This window comes from Aegilops tauschii, chromosome 7 (genome assembly GCF_002575655.3).
Source record: "Aegilops tauschii subsp. strangulata cultivar AL8/78 chromosome 7, Aet v6.0, whole genome shotgun sequence".
Classification (NCBI taxonomy): domain Eukaryota; kingdom Viridiplantae; phylum Streptophyta; class Magnoliopsida; order Poales; family Poaceae; genus Aegilops; species Aegilops tauschii.
This window is the reverse complement of record NC_053041.3, coordinates 440,785,670-440,800,649: the sequence shown is the minus strand read 5'-3', so window position 1 is coordinate 440,800,649 and position 14,980 is coordinate 440,785,670.

Below are 14,980 nucleotides of genomic sequence, written 5' to 3'. Positions count from 1 at the left end.
CTCCCAACAAGCGCTATTGTTTAACGCACTTGGCTAGGCATAAAACACGAATAGATCTAGCTGTTGTCATCTTTGGTATGAAATCGATAAGTGGCTCTCATAATAGATTCATATGGCAATTTAATTTTCTTTCTTGGAAAGTGTTACATGCCCTTCCTTAACGTAAATTGAAATCTAATGTTTCCTTCTTTCATATCAATAATTGCACCAATCGTTCTAAGGAAAGGTTTACCAAGAATACTAGGACATGTAGAATTGCAATCTATATCAAGAACAATGAAATCTACGGGCGCATAATTCCTATTTTCAACAAAAATAACATCATTAATCATTCCAATAGGTTTCTTAATAGTGGAATCCGCAAGATGCAAATATAAAGAACAATCATCAAATTCACGGAAACCTAGCACATCACACAAAGTTTTTGGAATCGTGGAAACACTAGCACTCAAATCACACAAAGCATGGCACTCATAATCTTTAATATTAATAGTAGGTTCCCACTCATCATAAAGTTTTCTAGGGATAGAAACTTCCAATTCAAGTTTTTCTTCAAAAGATTGCATCATAGCATCAACGATATGTTTAGTAAAAGCTTTGTTTTGATTATAAGCATGAGGAGAATTCAACATGGATTGCAACAAGGAAATACAATCTATTAAAGAACAATTATCATAATTAAATTCCTTGAAATTCAAAAGAGTGGGTTCATTGCTACCTAAAGTTTTGACCTCTCCAATCCCACTTTTATCAATTTTTGCATCAAGATCTAAAAACTCCGAATCATTGGGACACATTTTAACTAAAGTTGACTCATCTCCAGTCCCATCTTTATCAAGATTTATATTAGAAAACAAAGATTCAATAGGAGTCACATCAATCACTTTAAGATCTTCATCATTATTTTCACGGAAACTAGAGCAACATGTTTTTACAAACCAATCTCGTTTAGCAGGCATCTTAGCGGTTCTTTGTTTGCACTCATCAATGGAAATTCTCATAGATTTGAGAGACTCATTAATATGATGCTTGGGTGGAATAGATCTAAGTTTCAAAGAATCAAGATCAAGAGAAATTCTATCCACGTTCCTAGCCAAATCATCAATCTTAAGCAATTTTTCTTCAATCCAAGCATTGAAATTCTTTTGCGAACTTATAAATTATTTAACAGTAATCTCAAAATCAGAGGGCATCTTATTATAATTTCCATAAGAATTGTTGTAGGAAACGGCCTAGGATTAAAATTGCCTCTATACGCATTATTACCAAAATTGTTCCTACCAACAAAATTCACATCCATAGATTCATTATTATTTTCAATCAAAGTAGACAAAGGCATATCATTAGGATCAATAGGAGCACTCTTGATAGCAAATAATTTCATAAGCTCATCCATCTTTCCACTCAAAACATTAATCTCTTCAATCGCATGCACTTTTTTACTAGTGGAAGATCTTTTGGTATGCCATTGAGAATAATTAACCATAATATTATCTAGGAGTTTAGTAGCCTCTCCTAAAGTAATTTACATAAAAGTGCCTCCCGCGGCCGAATCTAAGAGATTTCTAGAAGCAAAATTCAATCCGGCATAATTTTTTTGTATAATCATCCATAAATTCAAACCATGAGTAGGGCAATTTCGTATCATCAATTTCATCCTCTCCCAAGATTGTGCAACATGTTCATGATCAAGTTGCTTAAAATTCGTAATATCGTTCCTAAGGGAGATGATCTTAGCAGGAGGAAAATACTTGGAAATAAAAGCATCTTTACACTTACCCATGAATCAATACTACTTTTAGGCAAAGATGAAAACCAAGTTTTAGCACGATCTCAAAGTGAGAACGGAAATAGCTTCGATTTAACAATATCATTATCCACATCTTTTTTCTGTTGCATATCACATAACTCAACGAAACTATTAAGATGGGATGCGGCATCTTCACTAGGAAGGCCGGAAAATTAATCTTTCGTAAGAAGATTCAGCAAAGCAGCATTAATTTCATAAGATTTCGCACTAGTGGCGGGAGCAATTGGAGTACTAATAACATCATTGTTATTGGTGTTGGAAAAGTCACACAGTTTGGTATTCTCTTGAGCCATAATGACAAAGCAAGCAATCTAACACACGAGCACACAAAAGGCAAACGAAGAAGATGAACGGAAGAGGGGCGAAGACAAGGCAAATCTTTTCGAAAATCATTTTAGAAGTGGGGGAGAGGAAAATGAGAGGCGAATGGCGAATAATGTAATGCAAGAGACGATATTTTATGATGGGTACTTGGTATGTCTTGACTTGGCGTAGATCTCCCCGGCAACCGGCGCCAGAAATTCTTCCTGCTACTTCTTGAGCTTGCGTTGGTTTTTCCCTTGAAGAGGAAAGGGTGATGCAGTAAAGTAGACATAAGTATTTCCCTTAGTTTGAGGACCAAGGTATCAATCTAGTAGGAGACAATGCACAAATCACCAAATACCTGTACAAACAATCAAACAACTTGCACCCAACGCAATAAAGGGGTTGTCCATCCCTTCACGGTTACTTGCAAAAGTGAGATCTGATAGAGATAGAAAAACGGTAAAGTAAATATTTTTTGGTGTTTTTGTTTTATAGATCGGAAGTAAAAGATTGCAAAAGTAGTAAATCGGAAACTAATATTGCAGATTGGAAACTTATATGATGAAAAATAGACTCGGGGGCCATAGGTTTCACTAGAGGCTTCTCTCAAGATAGCAAATAATACGTTGGGTGAACAAATTACTTCTGAGCAATTGATAGAAAAGCGCAAAGTTATGACGATATCTAAGGCAATGATCATGAATATAGGCATCACGTCCGTGTCATGTAGACCGAAACGATTCTGCATCTACTACTGTTACTCCACACATCGACCGCTATCCAGCATGCATCTAGAGTATTAAGTTCATAAAGAACGGAGTAACGCATTAAGTAAGATGACATGATGTAGAGGAATTAACTCAAGCAATATGATGGAAACCCATCTTTTTATCCTCGATGGCAACAATGCAATACGTGCCCTGCTGCCCCTAGTGTCACTGGGACAGGACACCGCAAGATTGAACCCAAAGCTAACCACTTCTCCCATTGCAAGAAAAACCAATCTAGTTGGCCAAACCAAACCAATAGTTAGAAGAGAATTACAAAGATATCATATCATGCATAAAAGAATTCGGAGAAGATTCAAATAATATTCATAGATAAGTTGATCATAAATCCACAATTCATCGGATCTCGGCAAACACACCGCAAAAAAGTATTACATCGAATAGATATCCAGGAACATCGAGGAGAACATGGTATGAGAATCAAAGAGAGAGAAGAAGCCATCTAGCTACTAGCTATGGACCCGTAGGTCTGTGGTAAACTACTCACGCTTCATCTGAAGGGCAATAGAGTTCGTGTAGAAGCCCTCCATGATCGAATCCCCCTCCTGCAGGGTGCCGGAAAGGTCCCTAGATGGGATCTCACGGGTACAGAAGGTTGCGGTGGTGGCAAATTGTTTTCGTGGCTCCCTCTGGTGGTTTGGGGATATTTGGGAATATATAGGCGAAATAATTAGGTCAGGAGAGGCACGTGGGCCCACAAGGGTGGGGGGCGCGCCCTCCGTCCTTGTGGCCGCCTCGTGGCTCCTCGGACTTCATCTCCAAGTCTTCTGGTTGTCTTTTGGTCCAAGAAAAAGCATCATGAAGGTTTCATTCCGTTTGGTATTCCTTTTATGCGAAACTCAAAAATAAGAAAAAAAAACAGGAACTGGCACTGGGCTCTAGGTTAATAGGTTAGTCCCAAAAATAATATAAAATAGCATACTAATGCATATAAAACATCCAAAATAGATAATATAATAGCATGGAACAATAAAAAATTATAGATATGTTGGAGGCGTATCAGTGAGATGAGCACGACTCCAGCCCCCGCGCCCTGCCGCGCGAAGGCACCGTCGAAGGGCATGACCCATCGGTCGTGCGCCTCGTCGCTGGTTGTGAGGGATTGACCCTCATCCAGCCCCCGATCGGGAGCGTCGGTCCACTCTGCCACGAAATCAGCCAGGGCCGCCCCTTTGATGACCCTGGTCGTGCTGAACTCCAGCTGGAAGGCCTGTAGCTCGATGTTCCATTCTGCAATCCTCCCCACGGTGTTGGGGCTGCACAATACTTTCTGCAGGGGATACGCCGATATGACCTTGACCTTGGAAATAGTGGCGCAGCTTCCTAGAGGCGACGAGGAGCGCGAGCAGGAGATTCTGCTGCATGGGGTAGCACGCGCGCGTCGCACAACACCATACTGACGAAGTACACTGGATGCTCGACGAGGGGCGAGGTGTCGGAGACGTCTTGCTCTGCGGGGGCACGAGGGGCTCGTGAGCTCGGGGGTCGGTGAAGCGACGAGATCCTCAGGAGCGCCATCCTAGGGCAACAAAGGTTGCTTGGCTTCTCGCGGGCCGCCTCGCTTTGAGCCCGCACAGGTGGGTCCTTCCCTGACCGGCACGAGCCCCGTGCTGGCTGCGTGGGGGGTGGCCACCAAGTATAGCATCAGGGGCTCACGCGGACGAGGCGCCACCATGACAGGAGGGATCGTGAGGTATCGCTTGACGTCTTCGAAGGCCGCCTCTGCCTTCGGGGTCCACTCGAACGGGCCCTTTTTCTTCATCAGTTTGAAGAAAGGGAGGGCGCGCTCGCCGAGCTTGGAGATGAAGCGGCCCAAGGAGGTCACGCACCCTGCAAGCTTCTGCATCTCCTTGAGGGTCCGAGGCAGGCTCATCTGCTCTATTGCCTTGACCTTCTTGGGGTTGGCCTCGATCCCTCTATGCGACACCAGGAAACCTAGCAACTTGCCAGACGGGACCTTGAACAAGCACTTCTCCGGATTGAGCTTCAGGTTGATGTTGCGCAGGTTAGCGAATGTCTCTTCCAGGTCTTTGATTAGGGTCCTTGTCTCCCGTGACTTGACCATGATGTCATCGATGTATGCCTCCGCATTCCTCCTCAGCTGCGGCCCGAGTGCGATGTGCACCAGCCGCTGGAAGGTTGCCACAGCGTTCCTCCGCCCGAAGGGCATGCAAGTGTAGCAGTACACGCTGCACGGGGAGATAAAAGTTGTCTTCTCGACATCCTCCGTCGCCATCTTGATTTGATGATATCCCAAGAAAGCATCCCAAAAACACAGCAGATCACACTCGATGGTGGAATCTACAATCTGGTCGATACGCGGGAGCGAGAAAGGGTCCTGAGGGCAAGATTTGTTGAGGCTCATGAAGTCGACGCACATACGCTCCTTCCCACCTTTCTTGGGGACGATCACAGGATTCGCCAACCAGTCCGGGTGCCGTATTTCCCGAATGACGCCGGCCTCTTGGAGCTTGCCGACCTCCTGGACGATGAATGCTTGCTTCTCTTGTGCTTGACGCCGCGCTTTTTGCTTCATCGGGCGCGCACCAGGGCACACCATCAAGTGGTGCTCAATTACTTCCCTCGGGACACTGACCAAGTCGGACGCTTCCAATGCGAACACGTCTTTGTTGGTCCTCAGGAAGCCAACCAGCGCCTCCTCCTGGTCCGGGGGAAGGCCCGCACCAATGGTGAAGGTGGGGCCCGAGCCCCCGATGTCCACAGGCACCTGCTTCGTCTCAGCATGGTCCTGAGAGAACAGCTGCTTTTTCTTTGCGGGCGCGGCCTCCTAAGCCTCCGCGGCACCCGGGGTGGCAGGGCACGAAGTGGCCGCGGCCCTATAAGAGAGCTTGAGGACCCGGACCGCATCTTTCGTATCCCCGACCACCATGATGACGCGGCTGCTGCCCGGCATCTTGACGACGTTGTAGCTCGGATGGGTCGCCGCCATGAACTTGGCGAGAGCCGGGTACCCCAGGATGGTGTTGTACAGGAGGCTGATGTGGACGACATCGAAGTCGATGTGCTTGGTGTGGTAGTTGTCGCGCGTGCCAAAGGTGACGGGGAGGCGTATCTGCCCCAGGGGAGTGGCCGAGCCCTTGACCACCCATGAAAAAGGCTGGGTGGGGAGGAGTTGGTCGTACGGCGCCTGAAGCAGGTCGAAGGTTTCCACTGAGAGGACGTTCAGGCCGGCGCCTCCGTCGATGAGGGTCTTGGTCACCATGATGTTGCTGATGGTGGGCATGCACAGCATGGGGAGGGCACCCGCCGCGGTCGTGGCCTTGGGGTGGTCTCCGGAGTCGAAGGTGATGTCGGTTTCAGGCCCGACGCAGCCATGAACAGCCCCGCGTTGCGGTCGAGCAGCACCTTGCTGACGGAGAAGCTGCTTGATGTGGCGGCCAAATGTAGGCGCCTGCGATCCGCCGATGATACACGCGACCACGTGGGGCGCCGGAGCCGCAAAGCGCGTGACGAACTGGTCACAGAGTTCTTCCCAAGAGGAGATCGAGGCGCGCGGGAGGCCTCGGAGCCAGGACCTAGGGGCCTCCGTGAGAGCCAGGGGGAAGGAGTTCGCCATGGCCTTGTCGTCATCGCCCGCCGCCTCGATGGCCTGCGCGTATGACCGGAGGAAGCCTTTGGGGTCCGCAACACCGTCGTACCGCGGGGGCAACACCGGCCTGAACTTTACGGGCCACCGCACCCGTCGCAGATCGGCGGTGAAAGCCGGGCAACCCGCGACACTCCCATACGCCTCGGACGGCCACACCCGTAGGGCGGCGCCCGCCATGGGGGCAGCGAGGCGAGGACGAAGCGCGGCCGATGGAGGAGGAGACTTCCACACGCCCCTACCTGACGCGCCAAATGTCGGATTCAGGGCTCCACATACCCAAGAAGGTCCGAACTCTGGGGCGTGTGTGAAGATCTCAACCTCTCAAGCTTCAAGCTCGCCGTCCTACAGCCTAGCCTCGCCGGATATGCGCTCAAGCGGGGAAGAAGATGAACACAGCAGTTTACCCAGGTTCGGGCCACCTTCGGTGTAAAACCCTACTCCTGCTTTGTAGTGGATTGGCCTCACGAGGAGGTTCGAGGATGAACTAGTGCAGTGAACGAGCTGCTTCGCGAGGACTCAGAGGGAGTGAGAATGAGTCGACCTCTACTATGGTGGTGGCTAACCTATATTTATAGCAGCCTCGGTCCTCTTCTCTGGAAACTTAGGCGGGAAGAGATACCACAATGGCCAATTTGAAAGGGGACAAGAGGTACATACTATCTTGTCAAAAGGTGGTCTTCTCCTGCAAAGCTTCTGTCGTGAGACAGCGGTGGGCTCGGTGATGACATCCGTCCTACCGAGCTCGTGGTCTTGGTCTCGTTGCACCGGAATGGAAACCTTTGGAGGGCTCCTTGGGAACCCACGTCTGTCCTTACTCCCTTAGCACCGAAAGGGAAGCTGTCTCCTCTGCGTCCGCCTGGCCTTGGTCGTCATGGCTCACGTCACCGCAGCCTCGTGAGGCTGTGTACCTGCATAGAAATCTCTGCTCCTCGGGAGGCCGTCTGGGAAGGCCGCTCCTTCTGGAGGTCTTGCGTCGTCCGCCTCGCGAGGCCAGGGGGGCTCGCAAGGGTGTTGTCTTTGATAGCCTTGTAGATGGGCCGTACCAGGCCGTCGAGGGAGTCATGTCGTGGGCCGCGGGTAGGCAAGTATGGGTACCCTAGTTCCCAGAATGCCGACATACACAAGAATTTTCTATACATGTTGAACATTCTTTAAATACATGATTTATATATTTTCAAACACTTGTTTGAACTTTTTTGAATAAGTGTTAAGATATTCCAAATAAACAATGTTTTTTACAAAATTTTCCATTGTATTTTTTGAATTTCACGAACATATTTTTGAGACGCGTGAACATTTTTTAAATGTCAAATACATTTTAATTTAAGCACGAGAAACATTTCTGTAAACTACACGCACAATATATAGATTTCTAGTTTATAAAAATAAATAAATAAAGCATATAAATATGAACTTTTTTGTGGTGAGCATGGGCAAGTATTCTATTAATGTACAAAGTTTTCTGAAGAAATGACTTCAGTGTACTTCTCGGCAATAGGAACAATTTGTAATTTCAAAAACCATGAATAGTAACTTTCCGACGGTGACGGTTGATGTTTTTGTGTGTTGGTCCTACGGGGTCTTAGCACGACGACTTTCCGACTGTCTACTACAACAAGTTTTCCCTTACTCCGACGAGCAAGGGCGATGATGGCGGCATGCCTTCGATTCGCTTCAATGCTTGTAGTCGTCACTAGATGGTCTACGGATCTATATGTAATATTTATTATTTCTGGTATTCGTTGTACTGCGATGGTTGAAGATGAATATATAGGAAATCCCCCCCCCCCCAAAAAGAATCCTTGAACAGTAACTTTTTGTACAGACCCAATTTTGTGATTATTCACCCCTAAGACCCCAAAAGTCATTTGTCGCGAAATTTCATACACAAGAAGAATATACTCGACCATGTTAGCCAAATAAAGTTTTTAAAAATGTACGGTTAGATGTATATATTTTAAAATAAATATGCACGAATACATTGTATAAACATTTAAAAAAATCTGAAACCTTCAAGCTGGTTCCCAAAACCGGTTATCACCAAATGGAAAAATAGAAGAAAAAGCAAAATAAACCTATAAAACAAAAAACCGTAAAAATCGGTCAGAAACCTTCGAGGAGGGTCCCAAAACCCGTTATCGCAAAATGGCCCGGCCCATTATGATATCAATAGCTCGCTGCCCCATGTGATTCAGCGACAATTGACCGTTATGCTTGTCTCAAAAATAAAAGTGACCACTATGAGCATCCAACAAGAAAAGCGATGGCGGAGATCCTATACGGCGCGTACCGCGCCCGCGAGCGCCGTGGTGCGTACCTCGCCCGCTGCTGTTTCTATCGGCCGGCCCATTTCGGGGTTTAGGGCCTGTTTGGTTGCTGTCCTAGAGCAAAGCTACCTGGCCTGGGGCTGGCCTGAGAGCTGCCTGTACTTTGTTTTGTTGGTATCCTGAAGATCCGGTAGTAGCCTGGCCTGGAAAAGTGGAGCACGTCATTAGCCTGGCCGCTAAAACCTGAATGTGTTATTAGCCTGGTCCAGGCGATCCGAACCCGACGCCTGGATGTGCCTGGGACGTGCCTGAGATGGTGATCCTCTTGTTCGGCAATTTAAAATAGCAGAAAGTACATGTGAGCAGTGGCATGGTTTCTTAACACACCCAGGCCTGGCTACGAAGCAAACACTCCTCGCCTGGCCAGAAAACACCGGCATCTCAGGCCAACACCAGGCACACAAAATTTTCAGGCATGGTCTTCAGGGCGTCAACCAAACACGCCCTTAACCCCAACCGGTTTTGGGAAGGTTCTAGAACCTTCCCTGAACCGGGTTTTTATGTTTTTCTTTCGGTTTTTCTTTATCTTTTTTCGTTTTTTCTTTTACTTTTTCTGTTTTCTTTTCATTGTTTCTTTACTTTTATGTTTTCATTTTTATTATTGTTTTTCAATTTCCAAAAATCTATTAATTCACGATTTGTTTTCTAAAATTGTTTTTTATTGAATGATGAACATTGTTTTTCAAAATTGTGGTTTTATTTTTACTAAATCGTTACTCTTAAATCATGAACATTTTTTTTGAAACTGTGAACATTTTTGAAAAACTAATGAACATTTTATTTGAAATCATGAACATTTTTTTTAGAAATTTTTGAACATTCTCTTAAGTCATGAACATGTTTTTAAAATTATGAACATTTTTTTAAAATAATGAACATTTTAAAATAAAAGAATACTTTTTTAAAATCATGAACATGTTTTTTTAATTCGTGAACATTTTTAGAATTAGCGAACATTTTTGGTATCATGAACATTTTTCCCAAATTCGTTTTTTTTTCAGTTGTGAACATTTTTCCCAAATTCGTGAACATTTTTCGAATTAGCGAACATTTGTTTGAATTTTTTAAATTATGAACATTTTTTAAATTTGTGAACATTTTTTTACATATTCATGAACAGTTTTTGAATTCCAGAGCATTTTTCTGTAATCATGATTTACTTATTTCATGAACATTTTTCAATTTCACCAATATTTTTTCGAAATCATGAACATTGTTTTAAATTCATGAACATTTTTTAAATGGGACAATTGCATTTCTACCCCTAGTTGGTTCCTACCCACGGGTTTTGCCCTTACTTTTTGAGTTTGCTCAGTTTTGCCCTTACTTGTTCCGTCGTGATCCCTCGAATGCCCTTTGACCATTTGACCAAAATTTTGAAAATTCATAACTAATTCATATGAACTCAGAAAAATGTAAATAATATATCAAAATGTTCAGATAAACATTACCTTTATGTGCATATCATTTGCATTCAGTACAAAAGCACCCTTTAAACTACCTGTGGTAATTAATGTTATTAACATTATTAAAAATAAAAAGGTATAAACAATATTTTTTTCATGAATAAAAATTACATGCAAATGTACGTGATGTTTTCTGAACATCCAGATATCTTATTTGCATTTTTCTGAGTTCGTATCATCTTGTTAAGAATGTTCTAACGACTTTGACCATTATTTGGAAACTTCATAACAAGTTGATACGAACTGAGAAAAATGCAAATAAGATATCAGGATGTTCAGAAAACATCACCTACATTTGCATGTAATTTTTATTCATGAAAAAAATATTGTTTATACCTTTTTATTTTTAATAATGTTAATAACATTAATTACCTCAGGTAGTTTAAAGGGTGCTTTTGTTCTGAATGCAAATGATATGCACATAAAGGTAATGTTTATCTAAACATTTTGATATCTTATTTGCATTTTTCTGAGTTCATATGAATTAGTTATGAATTTTCAAAGTTTTGGTCAAACGGTCAAAGGGCATTCGAGGGACCTCGACGGAAAAATTAAGGGCAAAACTGAGCAAGCTCGAAAAGTAAGGGCAAAACCCGTGGGTAGGAACCAACTAGGGGTAAAAATGCAAAATTTATTAACATTTTTTGCCAAATTCATGAATAATTTTTGAATTACCGAGCATTTTTTTGAAAATCATGATTTTTTATTCAAAATTAGCAACTTTTCTGAAATTTAGGACATTTCATATCCCGAATTATTGGAAAAAAAAGAAAAAAAGAAAAACAAAACATCCGCAAAAAAAGAACAAGCACCGTCCCCGCCACACATGGCCGGCCCAGAAGGAGAGCGGGGGGTGCGCGCCCGCTTCCTTCGCAGCGCGTGCTGCGCGCGCTCCCAAGCGATGGATAGAGCCGACGCGCCAGTCCAATGTGATCATACCACTTATATTGGGCCAACCCATTTGCGGTTGTGGTTTCATGGTTTTGGGTAGGTTCTAGAACTTCTGCTGGTGGGTTTTTACTTCCTTTTCAATTTTACTTCTCGGTTTTCATCTTTTTCCCTTTATTTTTTTTATTTTCAAATTTATGAAACATTTTATTAAGCTTATTTTGGTTGCTGCCCCCGCTCCTAGTCGTGCCAGTGGCCACTCCGGCCCCGGCGGCCACGCCCCACTCCCACCGCCGGCTGCCGCTCCGGCCCCGATGACCTGCGCCCCGTCCCATGGACATATCTCTTCCTCCCCCGGGGGACTGCACCCCATGCCTCGTTGGCTGGAATCTAGCCCCTCCTCGGCCGGATCTCGTTCATCCGCCGCCACCTACCGGGACGCCCTGCTCGCCTCCCCCTCTGCTCTCCCCTCCGGTGGCGGGACACCGCTCGACTCCACCGTCCCGCGCCGCTCCGGGCCACGGTCGAAGGTCTACCGCGTCGACCCCCCACCGAAAAAGCCCTGGACCGTCGCCGGGCGCCAGCGCCGCCCGCGACCGCGCCGCCCTGCTGGCCCTGCGCGCCCCCGTTCTCCGTCCTCTGCCAGTGACGAGTGCCCCCGCTGCCTCTCCCCCGGCCACCTGCTCGCGGAGTGCCGCCATGACATCCGATGCTGAAGGTGCCACTTTTACGGTCACAGGGCGCGCGTTTGTACTGCGCACCACGATTGCCTCCCTAACTAGGGCCGGGCGAAGCAGCCGCGCGCTCCCGCCTCCTCGCCGATGACGGGCTTGGGAGGGTCAAGCCCCACCACGTCCTTCGGGTGGGCTTCCCCCTTGCCAACTCGAGCGTCCTCCCCGCGGCCGTCTCCGCCACCCTCCTCGAGCCCGGCTCCTCCCTCTTCGTCACGCACGCCCACCGTCATCTCTGGTCACCCTGCCCTCCGCCCGGCCGGCGCGATGTGTTTCCTCCCTCGCTCCGCCAACCTCGAGGCCACGCAGGTCGCTCTCCAGCGTGCTCTGCTCGCCACCGTGGCCGGTCGCCGCTCTGGCGTCTCCTGCGCCGACTTCACGGGACTTGTTAGCGGGCGTTTTGGCATCCCCGCGGACATGTTCTCGGTTCATCACCACGGGCCGGCGCAGTTCCTGCTTCGGTTCCAGAGGTTGGAGGACCGTGCGCGCGCATCGGAGGGCGTGGCTCGCTGTCCGCGGTTCCGCCTTCTCCTACGGCCTTGGAGTCGCTTCGACGGTGCCCAAGTTGTCTCCCTCCGCTTCAAGGTGGACCTTGAAATCTCCGTCATCCCCGACCACGGCTGGCACATCTCCTCCGCTGTGACCCTGCTCGCTCCGTTCTACAAGGTCGACGAGCTCGCCTCGGAGACTCGCGATGGCTCTGACATGTCCGTCTTCAGAGTCTTGGCATGGACTCCCAACCAGATGCGATCCCGCGCTCCTCCGACCTCTACCTCCCGGAGAACGACGCCGTGATCGTCGGCGCCAACCCGGACGTCGCCGAGCGGCTTGCACTGGAGGTCCTGCGTTACCCAGTGACAATCCACGTTACCCGCTCCACCGACTTCCGCCTGCCGGCCCCGGCTCCACCGCCCCCGCCACCCACGGACGACAACGACCCCTTCGACGTCCCTCCATCGTTGTCGTGCCCCGGGCCTTGGCCACGGCACTACGATTTTCCGCGTCGCTCCGGAAATTGTGGTGATGCGTGGCCGCCGCCCGGTCACGGCCGTGGCAGCTCCGGCGCCGGACTGCGTCGTCGTCACTGGCACCCTCCTCCGCCTCCCAGGGACTGGCATGGGATCCTTGGATCCCACCCGTTACCTGCTGACGCACCAGCCCGGGCCCAGGAAAAAAGTCGCCCTGGCGCGCGGCAAAGCCGCCTTGACCGTGGCCCGCGTACGATGACCAGGTCGCCCACCCCGACCGCGCCTACGCATCCTGCCCCCACGCCTCTGCTGCCGACATACTGGCCCCACCAGGAGCAGATGCAGCATGTGCCGCCCCTAGACCCCACCACCGAGGCTTCCGGATCCCCGCGCTCGCCCCACGTTGGTCGTGATCTCCTGGCAGGCCCGGCTACGACCTGTCCGTACCTCTCGAGGGTGCCGCCCAATCCCTCTCGGAGCAGCGACAGGCTGGATCTGATCCCGAGGCATCCCCTGCACTTGCCGCGCGGTCCCTGCCTCCCGAGCCGCAACACCGAACCTGGCCTCCCCCGCGGCCCCACCACGACCCCCCTGCCCGCTCTCGGCCTCTGCTGTCCCGTTCACGCCATGTGCCCAGTCCCCAGGCACCTCGGCCTCCCCTGGCCATGCAGATGCCATTTCGGCTGCCCAGGACGGTGAGCTTCAAGATTTTGTGTTGGGGATTCAGCTGCGGTCTGCGCCCGTTCTTCCAACTCCGGGCCCCAAGAGGAGAAGGAAGGACCTGCCTCCCAACTTTACTCTTCGACGCAGCCACCGCATTGCCAAGGCCGACCGGGGTCTGGATTCAGAAGCTAAGGCTAAACGTATGCTCCTTCTTCGGCTCGGCATCATCCGCGAGAACGAGCCCATCTCCTCTGCGGCTATCGAGCGCTACAGCAAACTCTTCGAGCAACCGCTGGCCAAGGAAGTCGTGCAGGCATTCGCCGACTACTATGGATGGCACATCCCAACAGGCTCCCTCCCTGTCCAGAGCAGCACCATCCTGACGGCCCGCGGTGTTGGTGCCAACTAGCGTCGTCGCGCCCTTCCCCCTGGCTTCCATCCTACCCCCATGGAGTGCACCCTCAAGACTATGTTTTGGAATGTCCATGGCCTTCACTCTAGGGCTAAGCGCACCGCGGTCCGCTCTGTAATCTCTTCGGTTTCCCCGAACATTGTGTGTCTTCAAGAAACGAAGCTCGATTCGTTCTCGTTGCCCCTTGTTGTGGAGACGCTCGGTCCATGCTTCTTGGATTACTTATTCCTCCCGGCCATCGGCACCCGTGGCGGCATCCTCCTTGCTTGGAACCGCAACGAGATTGCTATCTCCAGTCCCTATATCGGTCAACACCACATCACGACCCTCGTTTCTACCACTTCGGGCGCGCACCCTTGGTGGATCACCGGGGTCTATGGCCTGCAGGATGACGATGAGAAGATCTTGAAAATTCCTTGAGGACTTGCAAGACACCCGCGACTCTTGCGCTGGCCCCTGGCTCCTTGGCGGTGACTTTAATCTCGTCTCCTCTTCCAGCGACAAGAGCAACGGACAGATCAACAGACGCACCTCCAACCGGTTCCGACGCTTCATCGCCGACATGGAGCTGCGCGATGTTTACATGCACGGTCGCCGCTACACATGGTCCAACGAGAGGGACTCGCCCACGCTTGTGTGCAATGACCGCTTCCTCTGCACCTCCGAGTGGGATCTCGCGCAACCACACTCCATACTCCGATGCCTTGCCTCGACGGTGTCCGACCACTGCCCGCTGCTTCTCGACTGCACTCCGCGCAGCGCTGGCCCTAGACGTTTCCACTTCGAGCGGTACTGGATCAAGATCGAAGGATTCCAGGACACGGTGGCGGCTGCTTGGGGCTCCGTCCACGACCCGGACCCTTTCCAGCACGTCTATCTCCGCCTCAAGCTCACGGCCCGCCGCCTCCAGAGCTGGGGTGCGTGCACCCATGGCCACGTCTCCCTGCAAGATTATGATCGCGCGGGAGCTGATCGCCTGCCTCAACGCTGCTCAGGACGTACGGGCTCTTT